This window comes from Neoarius graeffei, chromosome 20 (genome assembly GCF_027579695.1).
Source record: "Neoarius graeffei isolate fNeoGra1 chromosome 20, fNeoGra1.pri, whole genome shotgun sequence".
Classification (NCBI taxonomy): Eukaryota; Metazoa; Chordata; class Actinopteri; order Siluriformes; family Ariidae; genus Neoarius; species Neoarius graeffei.
The window spans coordinates 17,003,370-17,027,111 of record NC_083588.1 but is presented as its reverse complement, the minus strand read 5'-3'; the positions used below and the strand labels follow the sequence as shown (position 1 = coordinate 17,027,111).

Below are 23,742 nucleotides of genomic sequence, written 5' to 3'. Positions count from 1 at the left end.
CCCCCCGGTTCAAAGGCAGCCTGCAACAACTAGCTCCATCAGGAGGTGGTTCCCTGAAACGGAAGATGCCCTCAGAGACTGCGATGACATCACAGACTGGGATGTGCTGCTTAGCCCACACTGGGAGGACATAGAGGGGCTGACACACTGTCTGACAGATTACCTCAACTTCTGTGCAGACGTGGTCTCCCCCACTAAGACTGTACAGTGTTACCCTAATAACAAGCCATGGGTAACACAGGAAGTCAAAGCTGTCCTCAACAGGAAGAAGGCCGCCTTCAGGAACAGGGATAGGGAGGTGATGAAAGCAGCACAGCAGGAGGTGAAACGCTGCATGAGGGAAGCTAAGGACAGCTACAGGAGAAAGGTGGAGCAGAAGCTGAAGGAGAACAGCATGAGGGAGGTCTGGGAAGGTGTGAAAACCATCACAGGCCACAATACAAAGACCAGAGTTGTTGAGGGGACAGTGGAGAGGGCGAACGAGTTGAATGACTTCTTCAAATTGGTTCAACCAGCCCACGTCCCCCCCACCGTCTCCCTCACTGCAGCCATCTCTCCTTCTTCCCTCAACACACCTCCCCCCCAGTCATCACAGCAGCCCCCTCCTCCCCCACCTCAACACAGACTCCTCTATGCATTACTGCAGACCAGGTCAGAAGTCAACTGAGGAAGCTTCACTCCAGGAAAGCAGCAGGCCCGGACGAGGTGTGTCCACGACTACTGAAGACCTGCACTGCTGAACTGGGTGAACCACTCAGCCTCAACCTCAGCCTGCAGCTGGGGAGAGTGCCAACCCTCTGGAAGACATCATGTATCGTTCCAGTTCCCAAAAAGAATCGGCCCAGTGAGCTGAACGACTTCCGACCGGTGGCGCTCACTTCACATCTGATGAAGACGTTGGAGCAGCTCTTCCTCAGCCTCCTCAGACCCCAGGTACAACATGCCCAGGACTGTCTGCAGTTTGCGTACCGGGCAGGTGTTGGTATGGAAGACGCCATCCTCTACCTGCTACACCGAGCCCACTCGCATCTGGATAAGGGAAATGGCACAGTGAGGATCCTCTTCTTGGACTTCTCGAGTGCCTTCAACACCATCCAGCCCCTACTGCTTCAGGACAAACTGAACAGGATGCGAGTGGACCCCTGCCTGGTCACCTGGATCTCCAGCTACCTCACTGACAGGCCGCAGTACGTCAGGCTGAAGGACATCACGTCTGATACTGTAATTAGCAGCACTGGAGCACCCCAGGGCATGGTGCTGGCCCCTCTTCTCTTCACCCTGTACACCGCGGACTTCTGCTACAACTCGGAGCTGTGTCATATTCAGAAATTTGCCGATGACACAGCCATCATTGAGTGCATCAGTGACGACAGAGAGGAGGAGTATAGGAGCCTGGTGAGGGACTTTGCTGTATGGTGCAACAGGAACCATCTGCAGCTCAACACCTCGAAGACCAAGGAGCTGGTCATTGACTTTGGGAGGTCCAGACCAAGGTCACGACCAGTTCTGATCGAGGGAGTCGAGGTGGAGGCTGTGGATTCCTACAAATACCTCAGGCTGTGGCTGGACAGCAAGCTGGACTGGACTTGCAACACCAAGCACTTATACAGGAAGGGACAGAGCAGGCTATTGAGGTTTTTCACCCACGTGACCAAGTCATGTGAGGCTGCCATTTTGGACGTCACGGCTCGAATCAGTTTGAATGTGAGGAAGGCGACAGACGAAAAACATAAAAGAAAAAGGAGCGAGATGCAGAAAACACCTTCACTATCCAGCGACGTAGGGCATTTACAGGGCGAGCAGAGGGAGAGGTATTTGCAAAAATTGAGGTTAGCAGGCTTAGAGAACAACGTTTACCTGCTTCCACCAGGATTGTTCACTGACGTACGGAAGTACACGAAGCCCTCGTCTTTACCTGACTTCGGCCCACGTGATCTGTATACCTATGTCGTTTAAAAACCCATCGCCATACACAGGTATTGATCTGAAAGCATATAAGAGTTTGGATACCTACAAATATTTTGTGTCAGGCTGGGTAACATGCCTACATCAGTGGGTCGTCCCTGGAGCCGGTGGTCGCCATCTTATTACAGCTAAGGTTTGTTCACATTTTCATTTACTTTCGGTCCTCAGGATAAACAAAATGTTATTAAATGTCATTGAAATAACTTCTTAGTCTGTTGAGACATGGCCCGTTATAAATTTGCTGTTACCAGGCAATGACCAAGAACTGTATTATTAGGGTCGGTGTCTGTGTTGTAGCAGTGTACTAGCAACTAGCTGTTAGCACTAGCTAATGTCAACAACATCATAGCTGGTATGTTACTGTAGCAATGTTTACATTCAGTCATTTGGATGACTGTTAAAACCTTTCAGTCTCAAGTTTTTCCTTTACTGTATTTACTAGTTTACTGTAATTATGATCCGGCTGCTATTTACACCGGATTCAGTGTAAATAGCTGCCGGAGCACTCTGGGAACAAGCCGGAGCGCGCTCCGGAACCTTGGCCGGAGCACTCCGGGAGCAAGCCGGAGCGCGCTGCTTAATTTGAGGGGGAGCAAGCCGGAGCGCGCTCCGGAACCTCGGCCGGAGCACTCCGGGAGCAAGCCGGAGCGCGCTCCGGAGCCTCGGCCGGAGCACTCAGGGAGCAAGCCAGAGCGCGCTGCTTAATTTGAGGGGGAGCAAGCCGGAGCGCGCGCCGGAACCTTGGCCGGAGCACTCCGGGAGCAAGCCGGAGCGCGCTCCGGAGCCTCGGCCGGAGCACTCAGGGAGCAAGCCAGAGCGCGCTGCTTAATTTGAGGGGGAGCAAGCCGGAGCGCGCGCCGGAACCTTGGCCGGAGCACTCCAGGAGCAAGCCGGAGTGCGCTCCGGAACCTCGGCCAGAGCACTCCGGGAGCAAGCCGGAGCACGCTGCTTAATTTGAGGGGGAGCAAGCCGGAGCGCGCTCCGGCAGCTATTTACACTGGATCCGGTGTCAATAGCTGCCGGATCATAATTACAGTAAACTAGTAAATACAGTAAAGGAAAAACTTGAGACTGAAAGGTTTTAACAGTCATCCAAATGACTGAACGTAAACATTGCTACAGTAACATACCAGCCATGATGTTGTTGACATTAGCTAGCTTGACCTTCAAAATGGCGGACACCGGGGCGTCACGTGACCCTGTGACGTCAGGTGAAAAACCTCAATACTTCCTTAGGAGGCTGTGGTCCTTTAACATCTGCAGGAAACTCCTGTGGATGTTCTATCAGTATGTGGTCACCAGTGTCCTGTTTTACACCGTGGTGTGCTGGGGGGGCAGCACATCCAAGAAGGACACATCCAGGCTGGACAAACTGATCAGGCGGGCCGGCTCTGTGGTCGGCATGAAGCTGGACTTTCTGGTGACGGTGGCAGAGAAGAGGTCTATGGACAAACTATTGAACATCATGGACGATGCCAGTCACCCTCTGCACACCGTCATCAGCAACCAGAGGAGCCTGTTCAGTGACAGAATGCTCCTTCCCAAGTGCAGGACGAACAGACTCAAAAACTCCTTTGTCCCTCACGCCATCAGACTGTACAACTCCTCTCTGGGGGGGAGGAGGGGTAACAGGAGGACAGAGGACAGGAAGGAGAAGTAGCCTAGCCTAACAATAAGCAATACCGGACAATGTGCAATATAATGTGCAATATAAAGTGCAATATCTTTCGTGCTCCCCCCTCCCCCCAGACACACACACTTACCCTAACCCCATTTCTCCCCCCTCCCCCCTTCCTCTCTTCCCCGTATATTATTCTTTTATATTTGTATATGTAAATACTTAATTTATTTTAATTTATCTAGAAGTTTCTCTCTATTTCTTTTCTCTGTTTATCTGTAATGATGCTGCTGGAATCTTAATTTCCCTGAGGGAACCCTCCCAAAGGGATCAATAAAGTTTTATCTAATCTAATCTAAGCACACCAGTCGTTCTACCAAAGAATGGTTACAGAAGAATAAAGTTAATGTTTTGGAATGGTCCAGTCAAAGTCCTGACCTTAATCCAATGGAAATGTTGTGGAAGGACCTGAAGCGAGGAGTTCATGTGAGGAAACCCACCAACATCCCAGAGTTGAAGCTGTTCTGTACGGAGGAACGGGCTAAAATTCCTCCAAGCCGGTGTGCAGGACTGATCAACAGTTACTGGAAACGTTTAATTGCAGTTATTGCTGCACACAATTGGATCACCCCAGATACTGAAAACAAAGGTTCACATACTCTTGCCACTCACAGATATGTAATATTGGATCATTTTCCTCAATAAATAAATGACCAAGTATAATATTTTTGCCTCATTTGTTTAACTGGGTTCTCTTTATCTGCTTTTAGGACTTGTGTGAAAATCTGATGTTTTAGGTCATATTTATGCAGAAATATAGAAAATTCTAAAGGGTTCACTAACTTTCAAGCACCAGTGTGTGTGTGATATATATATCTAAAATAATATACAATATATAAATAAAACATATATAAGTTATATAAAATATATATACACGTTATATAAATAAATTTTATATATATATATATATATATATATATATATATATATATATATATAAATAAAAATTAAACACTTTATTAATCTTTTTTGAGGATACAGCAATAGTTACAGAAAAATGAGCATATATATACTTCCAGTAGTTTTTCTTGTTCTTTTAACACAGAAAACAACCCTGGGGCCCTCTACAGAGGGAGGCAAACAACAACCTTGAACAGTGTCTCTCTTAACAAAAGTAAAATAAATGAAGTACAATACAGTAAATAAAATATAAGTGAAAGTGACAGCAAATACAATAAGTAACACCTAGATAATATAATATGCAAAATAGTAGATAGACAGCAATATAGTAGGAAATATAGAAATATCTACCATTGAGTAAGGTACAATACTGTAAGTTACAATACAAGAATCAAACAAACAAAAACAAAAACTTTAAAAAAAAAAAAAAAAAAGGTGGGGATTGGGGGGGGTCAGTCTGAGACGAAAGATTGTAAGGAGTTAAAATATTCTATGAAGGCTTTCCATTTGTGAAAAAACTTAGCAGAGCTACCTTTTACTGAGAGTCTTATCTTTTCCAGATTAAGAAAGGACATAGTAAGCCAGAGGGAGATAGATGGGGGTTTAGGAGATTTCCAAGAAAGTAAAATGCAGCGTCTTGCTAAAAGCGATGTAAAGGCTAACACATCTGACTGTGAAGGGTTGATATGAGGAGAATCAACAGAGAGCCCAAATATTGCAACAAAGGGGCCCACAGTATTTTTTTTCCCCCCAAGACCTTTGACATGATCGTGGAATAGTCACTCCAAAATTTCTGTAACCTGGGGCATGAAAAAAAAACATATCGCTTAAATTACAGGTAGAGGCATGGCATTTGTCACATTGATCTATAATGTTTGGATAGATTTCAGATAATTGAGATTTTGGTAAGTGGGCTCTGTGCAGCACTTTGACTTGTATAAGTTCTAGCCTAGCACTAGGTGTGCTTGAACGTGTGGTATGGACGGCTTGGTCCCATAACTGATCTGTGAAATTCAGACCAAGCTCCTGTTCCCAAGAAATTCGAGCCTTAACAACCAAATAGTCATTGAATACCATTAGTTGTGTGTATATCTTAGATATGATAGATTTCTGACTAGGTTTCAAAGTTAGATGATCATCCCATGGTTGGTTAGCAGGAAGGGAAGGGTAGCATGGAAACAGAGCAGAGGTGCAATGTCTGACTTGGAAATAGCAGAACAAGTGGGAAGCAGGCAAATTAAAATCAGAGGACAGATCTGAAAAAGTGGAAAAAACACCATCTTTATAGAGCGATCCCTGAAGCGCTTAATGCCACGACTCTGCTAAATCTTGAAAGTGGTATCAAAAAGTGAAGGGGAAAACAGATGATTTTCGGTTATGGGTGTGAGGGTGGATGGGGACACATTTAAAATGGCACCTAAATTGAAACCAAACCTTAAGGGTGGAAAGCATCACAGGGTTACTAGTAAAATTGGAAGGATTCACTGGTAATGAGGAGGAGAGTAGAGCCATTGGAGAAGATGAGGAGAATGACTGAGCCTCCAACCTACACCATAATCCCAGGGATCGTAGCCAGTAGGTCAGTTTGTGAATATGTGCTGACCAATAGTGCAGCAGAAAATTGGGTACTGCAAGACCACCACTGAATTTTAAACTTTTGCAATAGTGAATACCTCACCCTGGGTGATTTCCCACGCCACAGAGATGTGGTAACAACTTGGTCTCGTGATTTTAAAAAAATTTAGGCAAAAACAAAGGAATACATTGAAATAAAAAAAAGAAATTTAGGCAACACGGTTATTTTCACTGCATTAATTCGCCCTATTAATGGCAATGGTAAAGAGTTCCACCTCTCTAAATCTGCCTTAACCTGATTCACCAGTGGGGAGAAATTAACCATATAAAGAGATGATATAGTACGGGTCACATTGATCCTTAGATACTTAAACCCCGACAAGCTAAGTTTAAAAGGAATGTCAGCTTGTTTAAGTAATGAAGCGGAAGAATTTATGGGAAAACATTCACTCTTGAGAAGATTGAATTTATAGCTGGAGAAGGAGCCAAAACTCTTAAGCAGAGATCAAATTGGAGCAATACTGGTCATTGGGTCTGAAACATATAGAAGCAGGTCATCTACGTAAAGTGACAATTTGAGTTCAATACTGGCCCGAGAGACTTCGTGAAAAAGAGGAAGAGATTTTAAAGCAATAGAGATCTTGCAGTCATGTGACCGGAAAGTACACAACCGCCATCGTGTCGGTCAAAAACACCGCTGAATACTGCTGCACTCGTGTACAGAATGGATCAATTTCAACCGACAGACTACACGGCTCATTTTTCTAATGAACAGATAACTAGATACATGTCTAAAATAAACGATCTACAGATTTGTGACCCTTATGGCTTACCGGACGGAGTTTTCACGCCCGGATTTTGAACTGCCAGCGGAATACCCGGACGTGTATGATTACCTCATCAACTTTCCCTCGCTGTTCAGTGGTGAAGCACTGCGTGCTTATAAATCTCTGGACAGTTTTCTTTACAGAAATTCAGGATTTGTCAGCGACTCAGATGTGGCATCTTGTAAGCAAGAAAATGATCCTCACTGGATGGGTAAGTCACTTAAGTATTGAGTATAGCACTGACCAGCCGATTATAGAATAAGGTAATTCCAAATCGTCCGTGTTGTTTACATGGATCTGGCGTTGGAGAGGTAGAGGCTTGGCAGTGGAGGTTTGAGTAGCTGTTTTCTGAGCTTAGTCAACAGGCCGGCTCTGCCTGTAGCCTCGCTTTTGCTTCGGGTCCCGGCGCTGCCTCCTTCGCTTTGCTTCCGATAACAATCCACGGAGGAATGTTTTTTGTTTTTTTTTCTCGTCCGGAATGTTTTTTTTTTTCTCGTCCGGAATGTTGTGCATGCAATGGAAATCGCTACAAACCGTCATTTTCTGCTGGAAACCAATGTCCAGTAAGTCCATACGGTTGTAGTGGATATTGAAGTCCGGTACAGACGAACAACACGCAAAAATACACACAAAAAAACATAAAAACCGTGCACAGGTAGAGAGAGCTTGTAGCCACAGCCGTTGTAGTAGAATTGTATATAGTAGGGTTTTCCAGAAGAAAAGGTAGAAGTAAAAGCAGAAGTAGAAGGCGGAATATGGCGTTTGACCGACACGATGGCGTCTGTCACAATCTGGATCGGCTGTGACGTCACATGCAAGATCTCTATAGACAGTGGTTCAATGGCTATTGCAAAAAGTAAAGGGGAAAGGGGACATCTCTGTCGAGTGCCACGCGATAGCATAAAATAGCTAGAACGGGTGTCATTAGTGTGAATGCTAGCCTGGGGGGGAGGTGAGGAGAAGTCGAATCCATGATATAAATCTGTTACCAAAACCAAATTTTTGAAGTGCAACGAAAAGATAATTCCACTCGACACGATCGAATGCTTTCTCTGCATCGATTGAGAACAACTTCAGGGACTGGAGAAGTAGTTTTGGAGAAAATCACATTCAAAAGTGTGCGAACATTATAAAAGAGCTGGTGTCCTTTCATAAAACCATTTTGTTCTTCTGATATAATGGCAGAAAGAATCTTCTCAAGACGAGTTGCTAAAGCTTTAGCCAATATTTTTACATCAGCATTCAATAAGGACAAAGTTCTGTAAGAAGTACATGATTCAGGGTCCTTGCCCTTCTTTAAAAGAAGAGTTATGGACGCCTGAGTTAAGGTCGGAGGCAGTGAACCATGTCCAAGGGACTCATTGAACATCGAGATGAGAAGAGGGGCAAGTTTATCCATAAATTTTTTACAGAATTCAACACCGAACCCATCAGGACCGGGGGCTTTGTAGCTTTGCATGGCTTTAATGGCAGCAGCGATTTCTTGCAAAGTAAGAAGAGCGTCAAGCCCATTAGCAATGTCTGGGCCAACAGTAGGGACATTGAGATTTTCAAAAAAAAGAGGTAGTTTCTGTCACTTCAAATGGAGATTCGGATTCATAAAGGGAAGAGTAATAGGATTTAAAGATTGTATTAATGGTAGTTGGGTCAGAAGTGAGTGAGCCAGTGGAATCTCTAATTTTGGGAATCAATCGAGATGCAGCCCATCTTTTCAGCTGATGTGCCAATAATCTGCTTGATTTATCACCATGTTCATAATAGTTACTACGTGAACGAAGTAGAAGGCGTTCTGCATCTGCTGTTGTTAGAAGGTCCAGTTCTGACTGCAAGTCGAGCCATCGCTTCAGCAGGCTTGGGGATGGGTTAAGTGAATTTAGTCGGTCTGTATCCAAAATTTTAGATGTAAGGTCTTGTAATTTTGCCTTTCGGATTTTGTTGGAATATGCCGAATAAGACATAATTTGCCCACGTAAATATGCTTTGAGTGATTCCCATAATAACAAAAAACTGGTAGAGTCGCTTTTATTTAAAGCAATGAAATCATCTATTGTAGAAGATATAAAAACATTAAATGCATCGTCAGATAACAGCAGTGGGTTAAACCTCCAGGGTGATGAAAAACAGGGTTGATCCACAAATTTTATATTTAAAGTTAGGGGGGCATGATCTGAAATAACAATTGAGTGATACTCAGAGTGTTGGGGTTTTGCTGGGATTCGAACCTGGTTCGCTGGTGTGATAATCCAGCAAACCCCCACTAGGCCACCAGGGGGATGACTCAAGTGCAGAGGCGTGAGGCGGAAGTAGAAAAGTATCAAAAAGTTTATTTACAATATTTACAGTCCAAAAAAAATATAATACAAAAAACGCTCAGAAGATGAAGGGAAAAATAGAATATCCAAAAGGTCAAAGTCAAATACAAAAGCCAAAAAACTAGAAAAGAAAAGGCAAAATACCAACGCTCAGAAGATCCAAAAAACAGTAAATACAAAGTCCAAAAAGAAAAGCAAAGTGCAAAACCAAAAAGACAAAGGCAAGGAACACGGAACAGAGGTAACTGGAGCTAAACATAACAGCACAAAGACTCCGTGACAAGAGGACTGAACTCAGGGGTATAAATACACAAACTAAAATAGGACACAGGTGACACTAATGAGGACTAGGCGGGGCACAAGACACATGGAAAACAACAAACATAAAACACAGAAACAGTGGCAGCCTCTAGAGGCCAAAACAAACATGACAAGAAAAGGAAATAACAGCGGCCTCTAGAGGCCAAAACAGTCCCAGTCCTAACAGGACCCCCCCCCTCTAGGAGCGTCTCCTGACGTACCCAGGGCGATCCGGATGGGCCGAATGGAAGTCCCGACACAGTTCTTTATCTAAGACGTCCCGAGCGGGAACCCAGCAGCGCTCCTCAGGACCATAGCCCTCCCAGTCCACTAGATATTGAAGCCCGCCGCGGACCCGGCGGGAGTCAAGCAGGCGATGCACGGTGAACACAGTCTGACCCTGGAAGATGCGGGGGGGTGGGGGGTTCCTAGGGGCAGGGGCATACGTGGACGTCAGTATGGGCCGCAACAGGGAAACATGGAATGTGGGGTTGATCCTCAGAGTCCGGGGCAACTGGAGCCGGTAGGCGACAGGGTTCACCCTGCGCACCACCTTGAAGGGGCCAATGTAGCGAGGAGCAAGCTTGCGGTTCTCCACCCACAGCGGAAGGTCCTTAGTGGACAGCCAAACCCGCTGCCCAAGGCGGAAAGCGTGGGCAGGTCTTCTATGGCGGTTGGCCTGAGTCTGGTTGGTTCTGGAGGTCTGGATGAGGGTCTTCCTGACCTTGCTCCAGGTCTTGCGACACCGTCTCACATATTGGTTGACCGAGGGCACCCCCACGTCCTCCTCCTGGTCCGGGAACAGAGGTGGCTGGAACCCGAATGGGCACTGGAATGGTGACAGCTTGGTGGCCAATGACTGCAGGGTGTTGTGGGCGTACTCTGCCCATGGCAGCCAGGTGCTCCACGATGTCGGGTTATCCATAGCCAGGCCTCGCAGGGTGGTTTCCAGGTCCTGGTTGAGCCTCTCCGTCTGGCCATTGGACTGTGGGTGAAACCCAGAGGAGAGGCTGGCAGTGGCTCCGATGACCTTGCAGAACCCGTGCCACACTCGGGAGGAGAACTGGGGCCCTCGGTCTGAGACGATGTCCTGTGGGAGACCAAAGACTCGGAAGACATGATTAAAAATAAGTTTGGCTGTTTCAAGAGCAGAAGGGAGTTTGCACAGTGGTATGAAGCGGCAGGCCTTCGAGAATCTGTCGACTATAACCAAAATGACAGTGTTACCTTGAGACTCAGGGAGACCCGTGATGAAGTCGACTGCCACGTGGGACCAGGGACGCCGGGGAATGGTCAGAGGATGCAGGAGACCCTGGGGACGCTGTTGCGGGTTCTTGGTTCTGGTGCAGACCTCACAGGACAGGACAAATGACCTTACTTCCTTCTCCATGTTAGGCCACCAGAAGCATCTTTTCAGGAAGTCCAGGGTCCTCCGAGCTCCCGGGTGGGCAGTGAGAGGGGAAGAGTGACCCCACTGGAGAACCTTGGCCCGGGCTTGATGTGGGACGTACAAGAGGCCCGGTGGCCCCGTCCCAGGACCGGGGTCCTGGCGTTGGGCTCGTCGGATGGCCTCCTCAATACCCCAGCGGACAGGGGCCACAATCCGGGACACAGGGATAATAGGCCCGACTTCACTCTCCCTGTTAGTGGCAGAGAACAGCCTGGACAGTGCGTCAGGTTTGGTGTTCTTGGAGCCGGGGCGGTACAAGAGGGTGAAGTCAAACCGACTGAAAAATAGGGCCCACCTAGCCTGTCGTGGGTTCAGTCTCTTGGCTTGCTAGAGGTACTCCAGGTTCTTGTGGTCAGTCCAAACCAGGAATGGATGTTGCGCTCCCTAAAGCCAGTGCCTCCACTCCTCAAGGGCCAGTTTGACCGCTAGCAGTTCTCGATCCCCCACATCGTACCGGGACTCCGCAGGACTCAGGTGGTGGGAGAAGTAAGCGCAGGGGTGCAGCTTTCCTTCCAAACGTTGAGAGAGCACCGCGCCGACACCACTGTCCGAGGCATCCACCTCCACGATGAATGGTTGGGAGGTGTCTGGGAGGACCAGAATGGGTGCCGTGCAGAAGCGGTGCTTGAGGTCTTTGAACGCCTTTTCCGCCTGAGGAGACCAGACATAAGATCCACCTGTCCCTTTGGTGAGGTCCAACATGGGTGCTGCTACAGAACTAAAGTTCCTGATAAACTTGCGGTAGAAGTTAGCAAATCCTAAGAATCGCTGAACCTCTTTGACGGACTTGGGAGTGGGCCAGTCCCGGACGGCCAGGGTCTTGGCTGGGTCCATTTGGAGTTGGCCTGTCCGTACAATAAAACCCAGAAAGGAGACCTCGGGAACATGAAATTCGCATTTCTGGGCCTTGGCGAACAGATTGTTCTGTAGCAGCCTCTGGAGAACCTGGCGGACATGGTGGCGGTGCTCCTGCATGGTCTTGGAAAAGATAAGGATGTCGTCGAGGTAGACAAAAACATACAGGTTAATCATGTCCCTCAAGACGTCGTTGATTAGGGCCTGAAAAACAGCTGGTGCGTTGGTGAGTCCGAAGGGCATCACCTGGTATTCGTAGTGCCCAGACGGGGTGTTAAAAGCAGTCTTCCACTCGTCTCCCTGTCGGATACGGATGAGGTGGTATGCGTTCCATAGGTCCAACTTAGTGAAGACGGTGGTGCCTTGGAGCAGGTCGAATGCTGTGGACATCAGCGGAAGGGGATATCGGTTGCGCACAGTGATCTTGTTCAGGTCCCTGTAGTCAATACATGGTCGGAGCCCCCCATCCTTCTTGCCGACAAAGAAGAAGCCGGCACCAGCAGGTGAGGTGGAGGGTTGAATGAACCCAGAGACCAGGGCGTCTTTGAGGTATTCCTCCATGGCCTTGCGTTCTGGCTGAGAGAGGGAAAACAGTCTGCCACGAGGAGGGGTAGTCCCATGGAGCAAGTCGATGGCACAGTCGTAGGCCCGGTGCGGAGGAAGAACGGCGGCCCTGCTTTTGCTGAATACCTCCTTCAAATCCCAGTACTCTGTGGGAACTTGAGATAGCTCGGTGAGATCAGGGGGCTCGGCAGGAGACACAGGAGAGCTAGAGAGCAGACAAGAGGCATGGCACGCAGGGCCCCATTCCACAACCTGGCTTGTTACCCAGTCTATGCAAGGGTTGTGGCGGGTAAGCCAAGGAAGGCCTAGAATCACTGGGAACTCTGGTGAAGGAATCAGGTGCAGGGATATTTCTTCCTTGTGACCTTGAGACTGGAGGAAGACTGGAGAAGTTACTTGGGTGACTCTTCCGTCACCTAAGGCTTGGCCATCCAGGGCAGACACAGACAGTGGGACTTCAAGAGGTGCAGTCGGGACATTGATACTTTGGGCGAAGTGAACATCCATAAAGTTTCCAGCCACCCCGGAGTCTAACAAGGCTTGACAAGAGTGGACGGACTCACCCCAGGAGATGGAGACCAGGATGTAGATTCCTTGGCCGGGGAGTCCGGGAGAGAGGGTAGGCCCCGTCACAACCCTCCCTCGGCTGGACGGGGCAGTCCTTTTCCCAAGAGCTCAGGACATGATGCTCGGAAGTGACCAGGCTTGCCACAGTAGATGCAGCACTTGTCCCTCCTTCTGCGCTCCCTCTCGGCTACGGAGAAACGAGTACGGCCAACTTGCATGGGCTCTGGACAGTCACTGGAGGAGGTAGACGGGCTCCATGTTGAGGCAGTGAGGCCGGGGAGGCTCAGGACTTGGCAGCGTTCTCTCATCCTGTTGTCCAGACGAGTAGCATGTGAGATCAGAGTTTCGAGGTTACTTGGGCATCCAATAGAGGCCAGGCCGTCCTTGATGGGGTCAGACAAACCATGGTGAAAGGCTGAAACCAGGGCAGCCTCATTCCATCCGCTGACTGCTGCGAGCGTCCGGAACGATATGGCGTAGTCTGCGACGCTTCCTCCTTGCCGGATGTACATGAGCTTTCTGGCTGCGTCGCTACTGATGTCCGCCTGGTCGAAGACCCGAAGCATCTCTTCAGTAAACAGTTCAAAATCAGAGCACTCGGGTCCCCGTCTCTGCCAGATAGCTGTTGCCCAAGCTCGTGCCTTACCAGCTAACAAGGTTATCACAAAGGCGATCTTGCGGCGATCCGTAGTGTAGGTGGTAGGCTGGAGCTCAAAGGTGAGTTGGCACTGGGTAAGGAACTCCTGGCACTCACCGTGCTTGCCGTCATACCTCTGTGGTGCAGGAAGGCTGGGTTCGCGAAGGAGACAGTGTGGTGGGAGGCATTGGAGTAGGAACAGGAGCTGGATCAGGATGAGGAGATGCAGGCAGAGGTGTCAGCTGTGCCAGGGTTTTCCCAATTTGCTGAAGCAGTACCTCGTGGCGAGCAAGGGCCTCACGTTGGCTTGTGAGCGTTCGTCCATGAGTGTCCATAGTCGCTCCGAAGCGTGTCAAAGCTGCCATAATTCCCTGAAGGTTGGCAGGGTAGACAGTTGAAGCAGCATCTGCTGAGTCAGTCATGACGGAGTCTTTCTGTTGGGGTTTTGCTGGGATTCGAACCTGGTTCGCAGGTGTGATAATCCAGCAAACCCCCACTAGGCCACCAGGGGGATGACTCAAGTGCAGAGGCGTGAGGCGGAAGTAGAAAAGTATCAAAAAGTTTATTTACAATATTTACAGTCCAAAAAAAAAAATATAATCCAAAAAACGCTCAGAAGATGAAGGGAAAAATAGAATATCCAAAAGGTCAAAGTCAAATACAAAAGCCAAAAAACTAGAAAAGAAAAGGCAAAATACCAACGCTCAGAAGATCCAAAAAACAGTAAATACAAAGTCCAAAAAGAAAAGCAAAGTGCAAAACCAAAAAGACAAAGGCAAGGAACACAGAACAGAGGTAACTGGAGCTAAACATAACAGCACAAAGACTCCGTGACAAGAGGACTGAACTCAGGGGTATAAATACACAAACTAAAATAGGACACAGGTGACACTAATGAGGACTAGGCGGGGCACAAGACATATGGAAAACAACAAACATAAAACACAAACAGTGGCGGCCTCTAGAGGCCAAAAGAAACATGACAAGAAAAGGAAATAACAGCGGCCTCTAGAGGCCAAAACAGTCCCAGTCCTAACACAGAGGAAGTCACTTTGGAGACAAGAGAACTGTCAACAAAAAAAATAATCAGTGCGAGAATACGATTGATGTACGTGTGAAAAAAAAAAAGAAAATTCCTTAACTTGTGGGTTATAGAACCTCCAGGGGTCGACAAACCCACTCTTGGACATAAAATCAGAAACTGATTTGGACATAGAGGATTGTGACAAAGTATGGGGGTTTGAGCAGTCTAATGAAGGATCAATAATACAATTCAAATCACCACCCAATATCAAAAGGTGAGTGTTTAAGAAAGTCTATTCAGTAATCTTCCTATCTGTAAATTTTGGGTCATCAAAATTTGGTGCATATACATTCACCAACAATACAGGGTTGTGGTATAGAGTGCCTACAATAATTAAGTGTCTTCCATTTTTGTCAATTATGGTCTTGAAAGCAGAGAAATGAACTCTTTTTTTTTTTTTTTTTATTGACCAAAATTGCCACCCCTCTAGCTTTGGAATCAAAAGTTGAATGAAAAATATCACCCACCCATGGACACCTGAGTCTGATTTGATCTCTATTGCGCAAATGAGTTTCCTGAAGGAAAGCTATGTCAGTGTTTAACCATTTTAGATGTGAAAATATCTTTGATCTCTTAGGTGGTGTTTACATTAGACCGTATCAGCGGATCATCAGATTAACGTTTTTAAAATGATTCGCGTGCACACAGCAACGCCAATACACGATTCGCGTGCACACAGCAACGCCAATACACGGATACGCTAATCACATGACTAATTAGACGGCACGTCACATGATCCCAGTGCATATCGGGCATGCGCAAGTCACTCACCACTTGCAAGTGGAAGGATGGCAAGCGAACACCTTCTCCAGCAGATAAACACACCTGGCTGTGATGTTCATGTTCTCACTGAGTTTAAGCGCCTGAAGGAGGTAAATAAGTTGAAATGTGTAAATAAACCTCAGTGCGGCTCAGCGCTTACTCCTGCGCTCCAAATCACTCTGCCCTGAACAGCGAGTGCCCTCTGGAGGGTTCGCACTCTGGCCCTGCGCAGCTCACAGAGCGCACAAGTGAAGCGCACGAGCAGTGATTCGGGACTGAGCCGCTGTGTGTGTGATCCCAACGCCAGCGAATCAGGAAGGTGGATGTCACAGTGATGTTGTCCAATGACGACGTCAGCTAGAGCTCAGCACAGCGTTTCCTCGTTCCTCAATGTTTACACAGCACCGGATCAGATACAAACTGGGTTGAATACATGGGCCCTGGCGGATTCAAGTTGTTCCACCTGTGGAGTCGTTTCCCGGCGTTTTAATGTGCACGGACAGTGCATCCCCGACGAAAACAAGACGGATACGGTCTAATGTAAACACCACCTTAATTGAACTCATACCTTTAACATTCCAGCTCAAGAATCTAATACTTGAACCGTTATCAAAATTGTGTGACTTAGTATTGATCATCTACAGTGTCACTTGAGAAAAGGAAGTAGCGTCTCACCCACAACATCGGGGTAACGGAAAGGAAAAAGAAACAAAACAAAGACATAGAGACATAACCTGAAAACCAACAACCCATACCACCCATCCACCCTCCCACCCGCACATCAAATGTTCCCATCCCCAAACGATAAGAACAATGTGCAGACTCCAAAGGGAGCCATCCTCGAAGAGAGGTGCTTTCAACTGTTTAGCTACGTTTAACAGATAAGCACTTGCAGAGAAATAAACTTTAAATATAAAATGCAAGGTACACATAATCAACAATCTGAACTGTTATAGTAACTGTTAAGGAGGAAAAAAGTATGAAATAAAATCAAGAATATCATGACCTATGGAACAATAATAAAAGAAGTTAAATTGAAAATAAGTAAATCAAATTCAAGACTAAAAGTAGTCAGTTTCATTAAAAATCAAATCAGGAGTTTGTGAGGTCATTAGCATAAAAAAAAATGGTTTTAATAAAAAAAAAAGATTAAAAAAAACAAGATAAAATTGTAAAAAACCATGAGGAAATACTAATAGTTAAATAAAATAGGTAAAAATGACCGATATGACCTTAAGACATTGACAATCGTATAATCAGGGACAAGAAGCTACATGGCATTTATTTAAGCGAGAGCAACACGCTCAAGAGAAATGTTGTTAGGTCTACAGTTATCATCAGTTCTGTTCTCATAGACAGTCAATGTCCCAGAGGAGATTACAACATAAGGTCATATGTGCTGAATTTACTCACTCACCAATGGATTTAGGTCGAACCTGAATGACTGGCTGGAGTTATCGCCATAGAAAAGTACGGTGCAGTCTCTTTAGTTGGTTATTGTCTTGATGAATGACTTGGCCTCTTCTGGTAACGTGAAATCCCGTTGTACGCCTCTGTGGGTTATGCGCAACCGGGCAGGATGCAGCAGACCAAATCTGACTCCCTCTATTTCACATAGCTGACGACAGACATCGTTGAACGCGGCATGCGCCCGTGCCATCTTGGTGGTGTGATCCGGGAAGATGGAGATGGTCATATTGCGGATTTTTATCCGCTGCAGCTCTCTCGCTTTCCTGAGGATATCGGAGCAGTCAGTGTAGTAGTGAAGCTTCGCCACTATAGCGCGGGGACGGTCACCAGGCTTGGGTTTTGGCATAAGGGACCAGTGGACTCTATCCACGAGTGGCTCCTTGTCAAGTTTGAAAGCCTCCATCAGCAGTCTAGACACACCGGCACCGGATATGGAGTTGGGGTCATCCTCCGGGATGCCAACAATCCGTAGGTTTTGACGGCAAGCTCTGGACTCCAGATCTTCACACTTGTTTTCCAGCTTCACCCATTCTTTGGACAAATGCTCAACTTTGCTCTGAAGAGTAACGATGTCGTCCGAACAGGTAGAGAGAGACTGCTCCATCTCAGTAACCGTGACTTTGAGTCCCGTGACATCTGATTACATGGCAGAAATATTGCTGGACAGTTCAGTTTTTAGAGCAAGCAGTTTGGATTTTATAGATATGAGGTTCTCTCTCAAAGCTGCTTGAAGCTCTGTCTTAAATATAGCTGCAACATCATCATGAAGAGCGGAAAGAAATTCCGTTTTGAGTGCGGTGATGTCCGCAGTAGGGGGCGGCATGCAGCTAGTGCCTGCCGGGGCTGCAGAATCCACGTGGAGCGGGGAGGTAGCATTAGCAATAGGACACTGAGAGTTATTTCCTGGTTTGCTAAGCTTTGGAGGCATTTTCGTGAGAAAAAAAGCGCAAGGTAACCAAGTCAAAAGATGATTAGTGCAAACTTGGGTGGTAGAAGTGGTGTAAATAGTGCCAATTTATGACAAACAAATGAAGTCTGCAGGAGCTCCTCCAGGCGCGTCTTGCGCCATATTTCGCTAAGCCGGAAGTCCACACTTGTACTTCTATCTCTCAGTGCGTTTGCATGCACATAGAGAAAATCGAATTTCTGCCGTTGCTCGACTGAAATCGAAGTTCTAAATGGCATGGAAACACCTTAGCTAGGCTGAAATTGAACCGAACTTGATTTCTCGTAACCGAGCTACACGACCTAGATTATACGATTTTTGCTGAGCTACTTAGTGCATGTATACCCTATCGAGCTACATAGTCAAGCTACTTACTTCAGCGCTGCCCCTTCCGGAAGTGACGAGTGACAAGACCACAAGCGGGAAACACAACAGCCTCGGTCGGAAAAAAAAAAAAAACAGCCTCGGTCGGCATGACACTTCAGATCAACTTCAACTTAGTGCCCACTTTATTAGGAACACTTCTGTTCGTACATACAAACTACAAACACTCTTCTTGTGAACACGGAACTGATAACTTTGTTTATACTCTTGAACAATGTTGCCAGATACTGCTGACGTTTTCCAGCCCAAAATATGTTCAAAACCCGCCAAAATGCACTTAAAACAGCCCAATTAGGCGGAAAACCGCCCAATCTGGCAACACTGCTCTTGAATAGCTCTTCTTCATGACGACAACCGGAAGTGTACCAACACGATGGGGCATGTAGCGCCACCTGTGGCTCGGGTGCACAATGTACCTCACACAATAGCTCGATTCCCTTGTGTGCATGTAGGATTGGATTTCTCTGGCACCCCTGCTGGGACCCTTTGCTCGATTACCGACAGCAGCTCGATTTGGATGTGCATGTAAACATACTGTCTGTGGGGACTCATCGATGTAATGCATTTCCCAGCCCCTTACCCTAACCTAAATGTAATTCTAACCTGAACCCTAAAACTAAGTCTTAACCCTCAAACAGCCCTTTGAAAAAGTGAGGACCAGCTAAAATGTCCTCACTTCCTAAAAATGTTCTGTGTGTTGGTAAAAAACGTATTCTGGGTGTCAATATGTAGCAACTACAAGTGTGTATGTTTCTTTTACACACACACACGCACGCACACACACAATTTCAAATATAACATGCCTATTGATGCAAGGCTGATGTTTTATGCAAAATTTGGTTTATTTATTATTGCTGTACTGTGAGCTCAAACATCCGACCATCCATTTACCGTAGGTCCTGGTGTGTCCTGTTTGCAGATGAGTCATCGTGAGTGAACCGCATGGAGTTCTCTTTTACTTAAGTAAGTAATTAATTCCTACAAAGGTTAATCTTCATTTTCTGTTCATTTTCTCTGTAACTGAAAGCATTTGTTAGATTAAAGGTGAGTATAATTGTAATGTTTCTACACTTCTGCACTGAGATGTATCTGACAATGGGTCTCATTTATTAGTTCTTTATTGAATTTTGTTTTAATGTTTGGTAAGCCAAAACGAACTAAAAATGTTGCAGCAGATTTGCGAAACTTTCAGTAATGCTTATTTTCTTTGTACTCATTTGTCATGATGACTGCCAATTGCCTGTAAAGTACAAACCATTCTGACTCGACCTATTAGCATTGAGTGACAGCCACAAAGCTCTATGAAGGTAAAGTGCAAAGAAGGCTTGACACACAAAATGGTTAATAAACTGTGAAAGGCTACGTTTACATTACGTCGAATCAGCGGATCATCAGATTAATGTTCTTAAAACGATTCGCGTTTACACAAAACCGTTAGCCGTGCACATAGCAACGCCAATACACGGATACGCTCAGCTCCGCAGGCATCCTGCGCTCCAAATCACTCCGCCCTGAACAGCGAGTGCCCTCTGGAGGGTGCGCACTCCGGCCCTGCGCAGCTCACACAGCGCGCGAGTGAAGTGAACAAGCTGTGATTCGGGACTGAGCCGCTGTGTGTGTGATCCCAGCGCACATCACTTACCACTTGCAAGTGGAAGGATGGCAAGCCTAAAGACAATCATAACTACACAATGGGCAGTATTTGCATCAGTATTTGCAGTATTTTCATACTTTTATACTCTTTAACGAAAGGTGATACAAGGCGGAAGTCCGCGCCGTTTTTCAGCAGTCGTGTCACATGACCAATGCCAGCGAATCAGGAAGGTGGATGTCACAGTGACGTTGTCCAATGAGACGCCAGCTAGAGCTCAGCACAGCGTATCCGCGTATTTTGAATGTTTACACAGCACCGGATCAGACACGATCTGGATTGAATACGTGGATGCTGGCGGATTCCCGTTTCCAGGCATTTCCAGGCGGTTTAATGTAAACGGACAGTGCATCCGCGAAGAAAACGAGACAGATACGGTCTAGTGTAAACGTAGCCAAAGAAAAAGATTTTCTCAGAGGAATAAGTGGCAGTTACTTTGATTCACATCTACGCCAATAAAAATATTATTTAGCTGTGTAACAGCAGATGAAAAGGCCAACATTTGAGACAATTTAAAGAAAATGTGAATTAGGTGTGAGGTAAGTGAGGTGACATGAAAACGGGGGGTTAAAAAATAAAATAAAAGCTATATACACTGTACCCAGGAGATCATAGCTACCCAAGCACCTCACACAGGGAAATGGGGCTATTTTAAAATTGTCTTCTGTCGTTCGGTGACCGTCTGAAATAATATTGGTCTCTAAATATCAATTCCCTCATAAGCACAGCATGCTCTAAATCAGGGGTTTTCAAAGTGTGGGAGAGTCAGCCCCCCCTCAGAGAGCAAATAAACAACAGCGCCCCCTTACAATTTTTGTTGTTGCTATACTTAATGTTCCATTCGTATTTAAAAAAAAATGGTTGTTGTACACATTATTTTTTTCTTTTACACATTTTAAACATCTGTGCTGCTTTTTTAAAACATCTTTTTTTTACACATTTTAAACATCTGTGCTTTTTAAAACATCTTTTGTACACATTTTAAACATTTGTGCTTTTTAAAACATCTTTTTTTTTTACACATTTTAAACATTTGTGCTTTTTTATTAAAAACATCTTGTTTTACACATTTTAAACATCTCATAGCACCATTAGCTAGCACTTCTTGGCAGACAACACACTGTGGCAGTGGAGCATCTTCAGATCCAGTCCATGAAAATCCCAACTTTAAATAATCGTGGTCATACTTCCTTCTTTTTTTGCTTGGCCCAGACTCTGTCTCCTCACTCACTGTAGCTTTAGGTACTAAAAATCGATCCATTTTGTCTCTGGCAAAGGCTAGCTGAAGTTCGCTAAATGTCCGCAATAATAACTTATTCTGGTTTATTTTTTCTCACATTGCGCCCCCCCGAAGAACTCTGGCACCCCCTGGGGAGGCGCTCCCCACACTTTGAAAAGTCCTGCTCTAAATTATCCATCGGTCAGGGTGCAGGCACTTACAGATGCAAACACGGGGAGAGCGGGTGCGTCGCAAACTGGTAACCAAATCAGTAATCAGAAGGTATAGTCGGGGACGGGCTAGGGTCAATTAATGCACAAATGGCATGTCAGAGATTAGGTGAGAAAACAGTCAAAAATAAACATGGGAAAAGTGGTCAAAGTCACAGGTAGTCAGAACTGAAAGATAAGGCTTAGTATGATCAGGTACGCAGACACAGAACGATACTTCGCAACTAGCGTCAGTGTTTACTGAGCTTATATAGGGAGGGGATTACTGGGGAAATGGGAAACAGGTGCACTTCCTAATATTCGGGAGATAAAGGGCGCTGTGGTGCTTGGGAAGTGTAGTCCAGAGCAGCCATGTTTGGAGGCTGCTCCAAACTCAGGTTTTCAGCGCCATTACTGACAGAACCCTCCGAGGCACTCACTCTGGGAATGATTTCCGTTCTTGGTGCCGATTTGCCGGGGTGTTGTGTGTGGAATTCCTGGGTGAGGAGTGGGTCTAGAATGTTCTTTGAATTCACCCGGCTGCATTCCTCCAGGCCGTATTCCTCCCAGTCTACTAGGTACTCTAATTGTCCTTTGTCTATGCCAGGACTTGAGGATCTTATGCACTTGGTATATAGGGTCTTCCTCCATTTCCAGGGAGAGGGGAGGTTTTCTAATGGGCTTGTTAGTTGCTAGGAGACCTTGGATGGCGGATTTCAGGCATGACGCATGGAACGTGGGTGCCATCCTGCAGTGAGGTGGGAGTTCCAGTTTGTACGAGACCGCATAGATCTTACGGATAATTTTAAATGGACCATTGTATCGGGCTTGGTGCTTCCAGCATGAGTTGGGTTCTCATAGATCTATTGTAGACATCCATACTCGGTTGCCTTGGGCATATTCAGAAGTCTCCCTTCGGTGTTTATCTGTGTACTGCTTGTACTTGCTGGTTACCAGTTCCAGCCACTGGTGAACTCCCTCCCACACCTGTTCGCGCCTCTTGAACCAGGAGTCGACAGCCAGGATCTGCATTGGGGAGTTGTCCCATGGGAAGAGAGGTGGCTGATAACCAAGGATGCACTGAAAAGATGTTAGCTGGGTGGCTGAGTGCTTAAGGGAGTTCTGGGCGTATTCTGCCCAAGGAAGGAATTGTGCCGAATCTTTTTGGTTCTTCATATAGAAGATTCTGAGAAAACACCTGACCTCCTGGTTTGCGTGTTCCACCTGGCCGTTGGACTAAGGGTGATACCCTGGAGTTAAGCTTACGGAAACCCCCAATCTATCCATAAACTTGGCCCAAACCCTGAAGATGACCTGGGAGCCCCGGTCACTAACGATGTCTTCAGGGATACCATAATATCTGAAGACGTGTGTGAATAGGAGTTCTGTGGTTTCGAATGCAGTGGGTAAGCTGGACAGAAGAATGAGCTTGAGTGCTTTGGAGAAGCAATTGATGACAACCAGGATGACTGTATTACCTTGGAATTGAGGTAGGTCAGTGATGAAATCTATGGCGATATGTGACCAGGGTCGTTGAGGTACTGGGAGCAGACAGAGTTTTCCTGCAGGCAGAGCCCAGGGTACCTTGGCTTGGGCACAGGTGGAACAGGATGAAACAAAGTGATTTATTTCTGAGACCATGTTCTCCCACCAATACTTATTCCAGAAGAACTGATAAGCACATTGACTGCTAGGGTGCCCCATGGCAAAGGATCTGTGGACCCAGGTGATGAGTTGACCTCAAAATTGGGGAGGCACATACATGAGCCCAGGAGGACAGCTCTCAGGAGGATTTGGAGGTTGGGCCTGTGCTCTCTCTTTATCCACCTCTCGTGTAATAGCATGCACAAAGCACTCAGGATTGGCGTGGGCTCTGGACTGTTGTTAGAGTCGGTGTGGATTCTGGAGAGGGCATCTGCTTTGTGACCTGGATGATATGAAATAGTGAATTGGAATCGGGTGAAGAGTGCCCATCTGGCTTGGCGGGCATTTAGACGTTTAGCTGTTTTCAACAAGATTTGAGATACTCGAGATTTTTATGGTCTGTGAGGATGGTGAATGGATGTGTGGCACCCTCCAGCCACGGTCTCCACTCTTCAAGGGCTAGTCTGATAGCTAGAGGTTCCCAATTTCCAATGTCGTAGTTCTGCTCGGCTGGGGTGAGTTTCTTCAAGAAAAAGGCTACGGGCTGTAGCTTGGTCTTCTCCCCGAAGTGTTGAAATAGCACCCTTCCTACTCCTGTCTCAGAGGCATCTACATCCACGGTGAACAGCTGAGTCGGGTCTGGGTGCCTGAGAATGGGGGCTGATGTGAAAGTTGCCTTAAGCTGTTTGAAGGCTTCTTTGGTGGCTGGGTTCCATTCGAGATATCGCGGACCTTTTTTCAGC

The 23,742-nt window shown here is 46.5% G+C and overlaps 1 protein-coding gene across 3 annotated transcripts in view; it reads left to right on the top strand.

The window, feature by feature from the left end:
* The window catches only part of LOC132868456 (sterile alpha motif domain-containing protein 9-like), a 50,199-nt gene that overhangs the window by 8,711 nt on the left and 17,746 nt on the right, over positions 1-23,742 (top strand). For 2 of the 3 annotated variants that reach the window (XM_060901347.1, XM_060901345.1), the window contains exon 2: positions 19,173-19,239. The gene's annotated coding sequence lies outside the window, so the exon portion shown is untranslated. The remainder of the gene's footprint in view (positions 1-19,172; positions 19,240-23,742) is intronic. The other variant, XM_060901346.1, reaches the window with a different exon arrangement.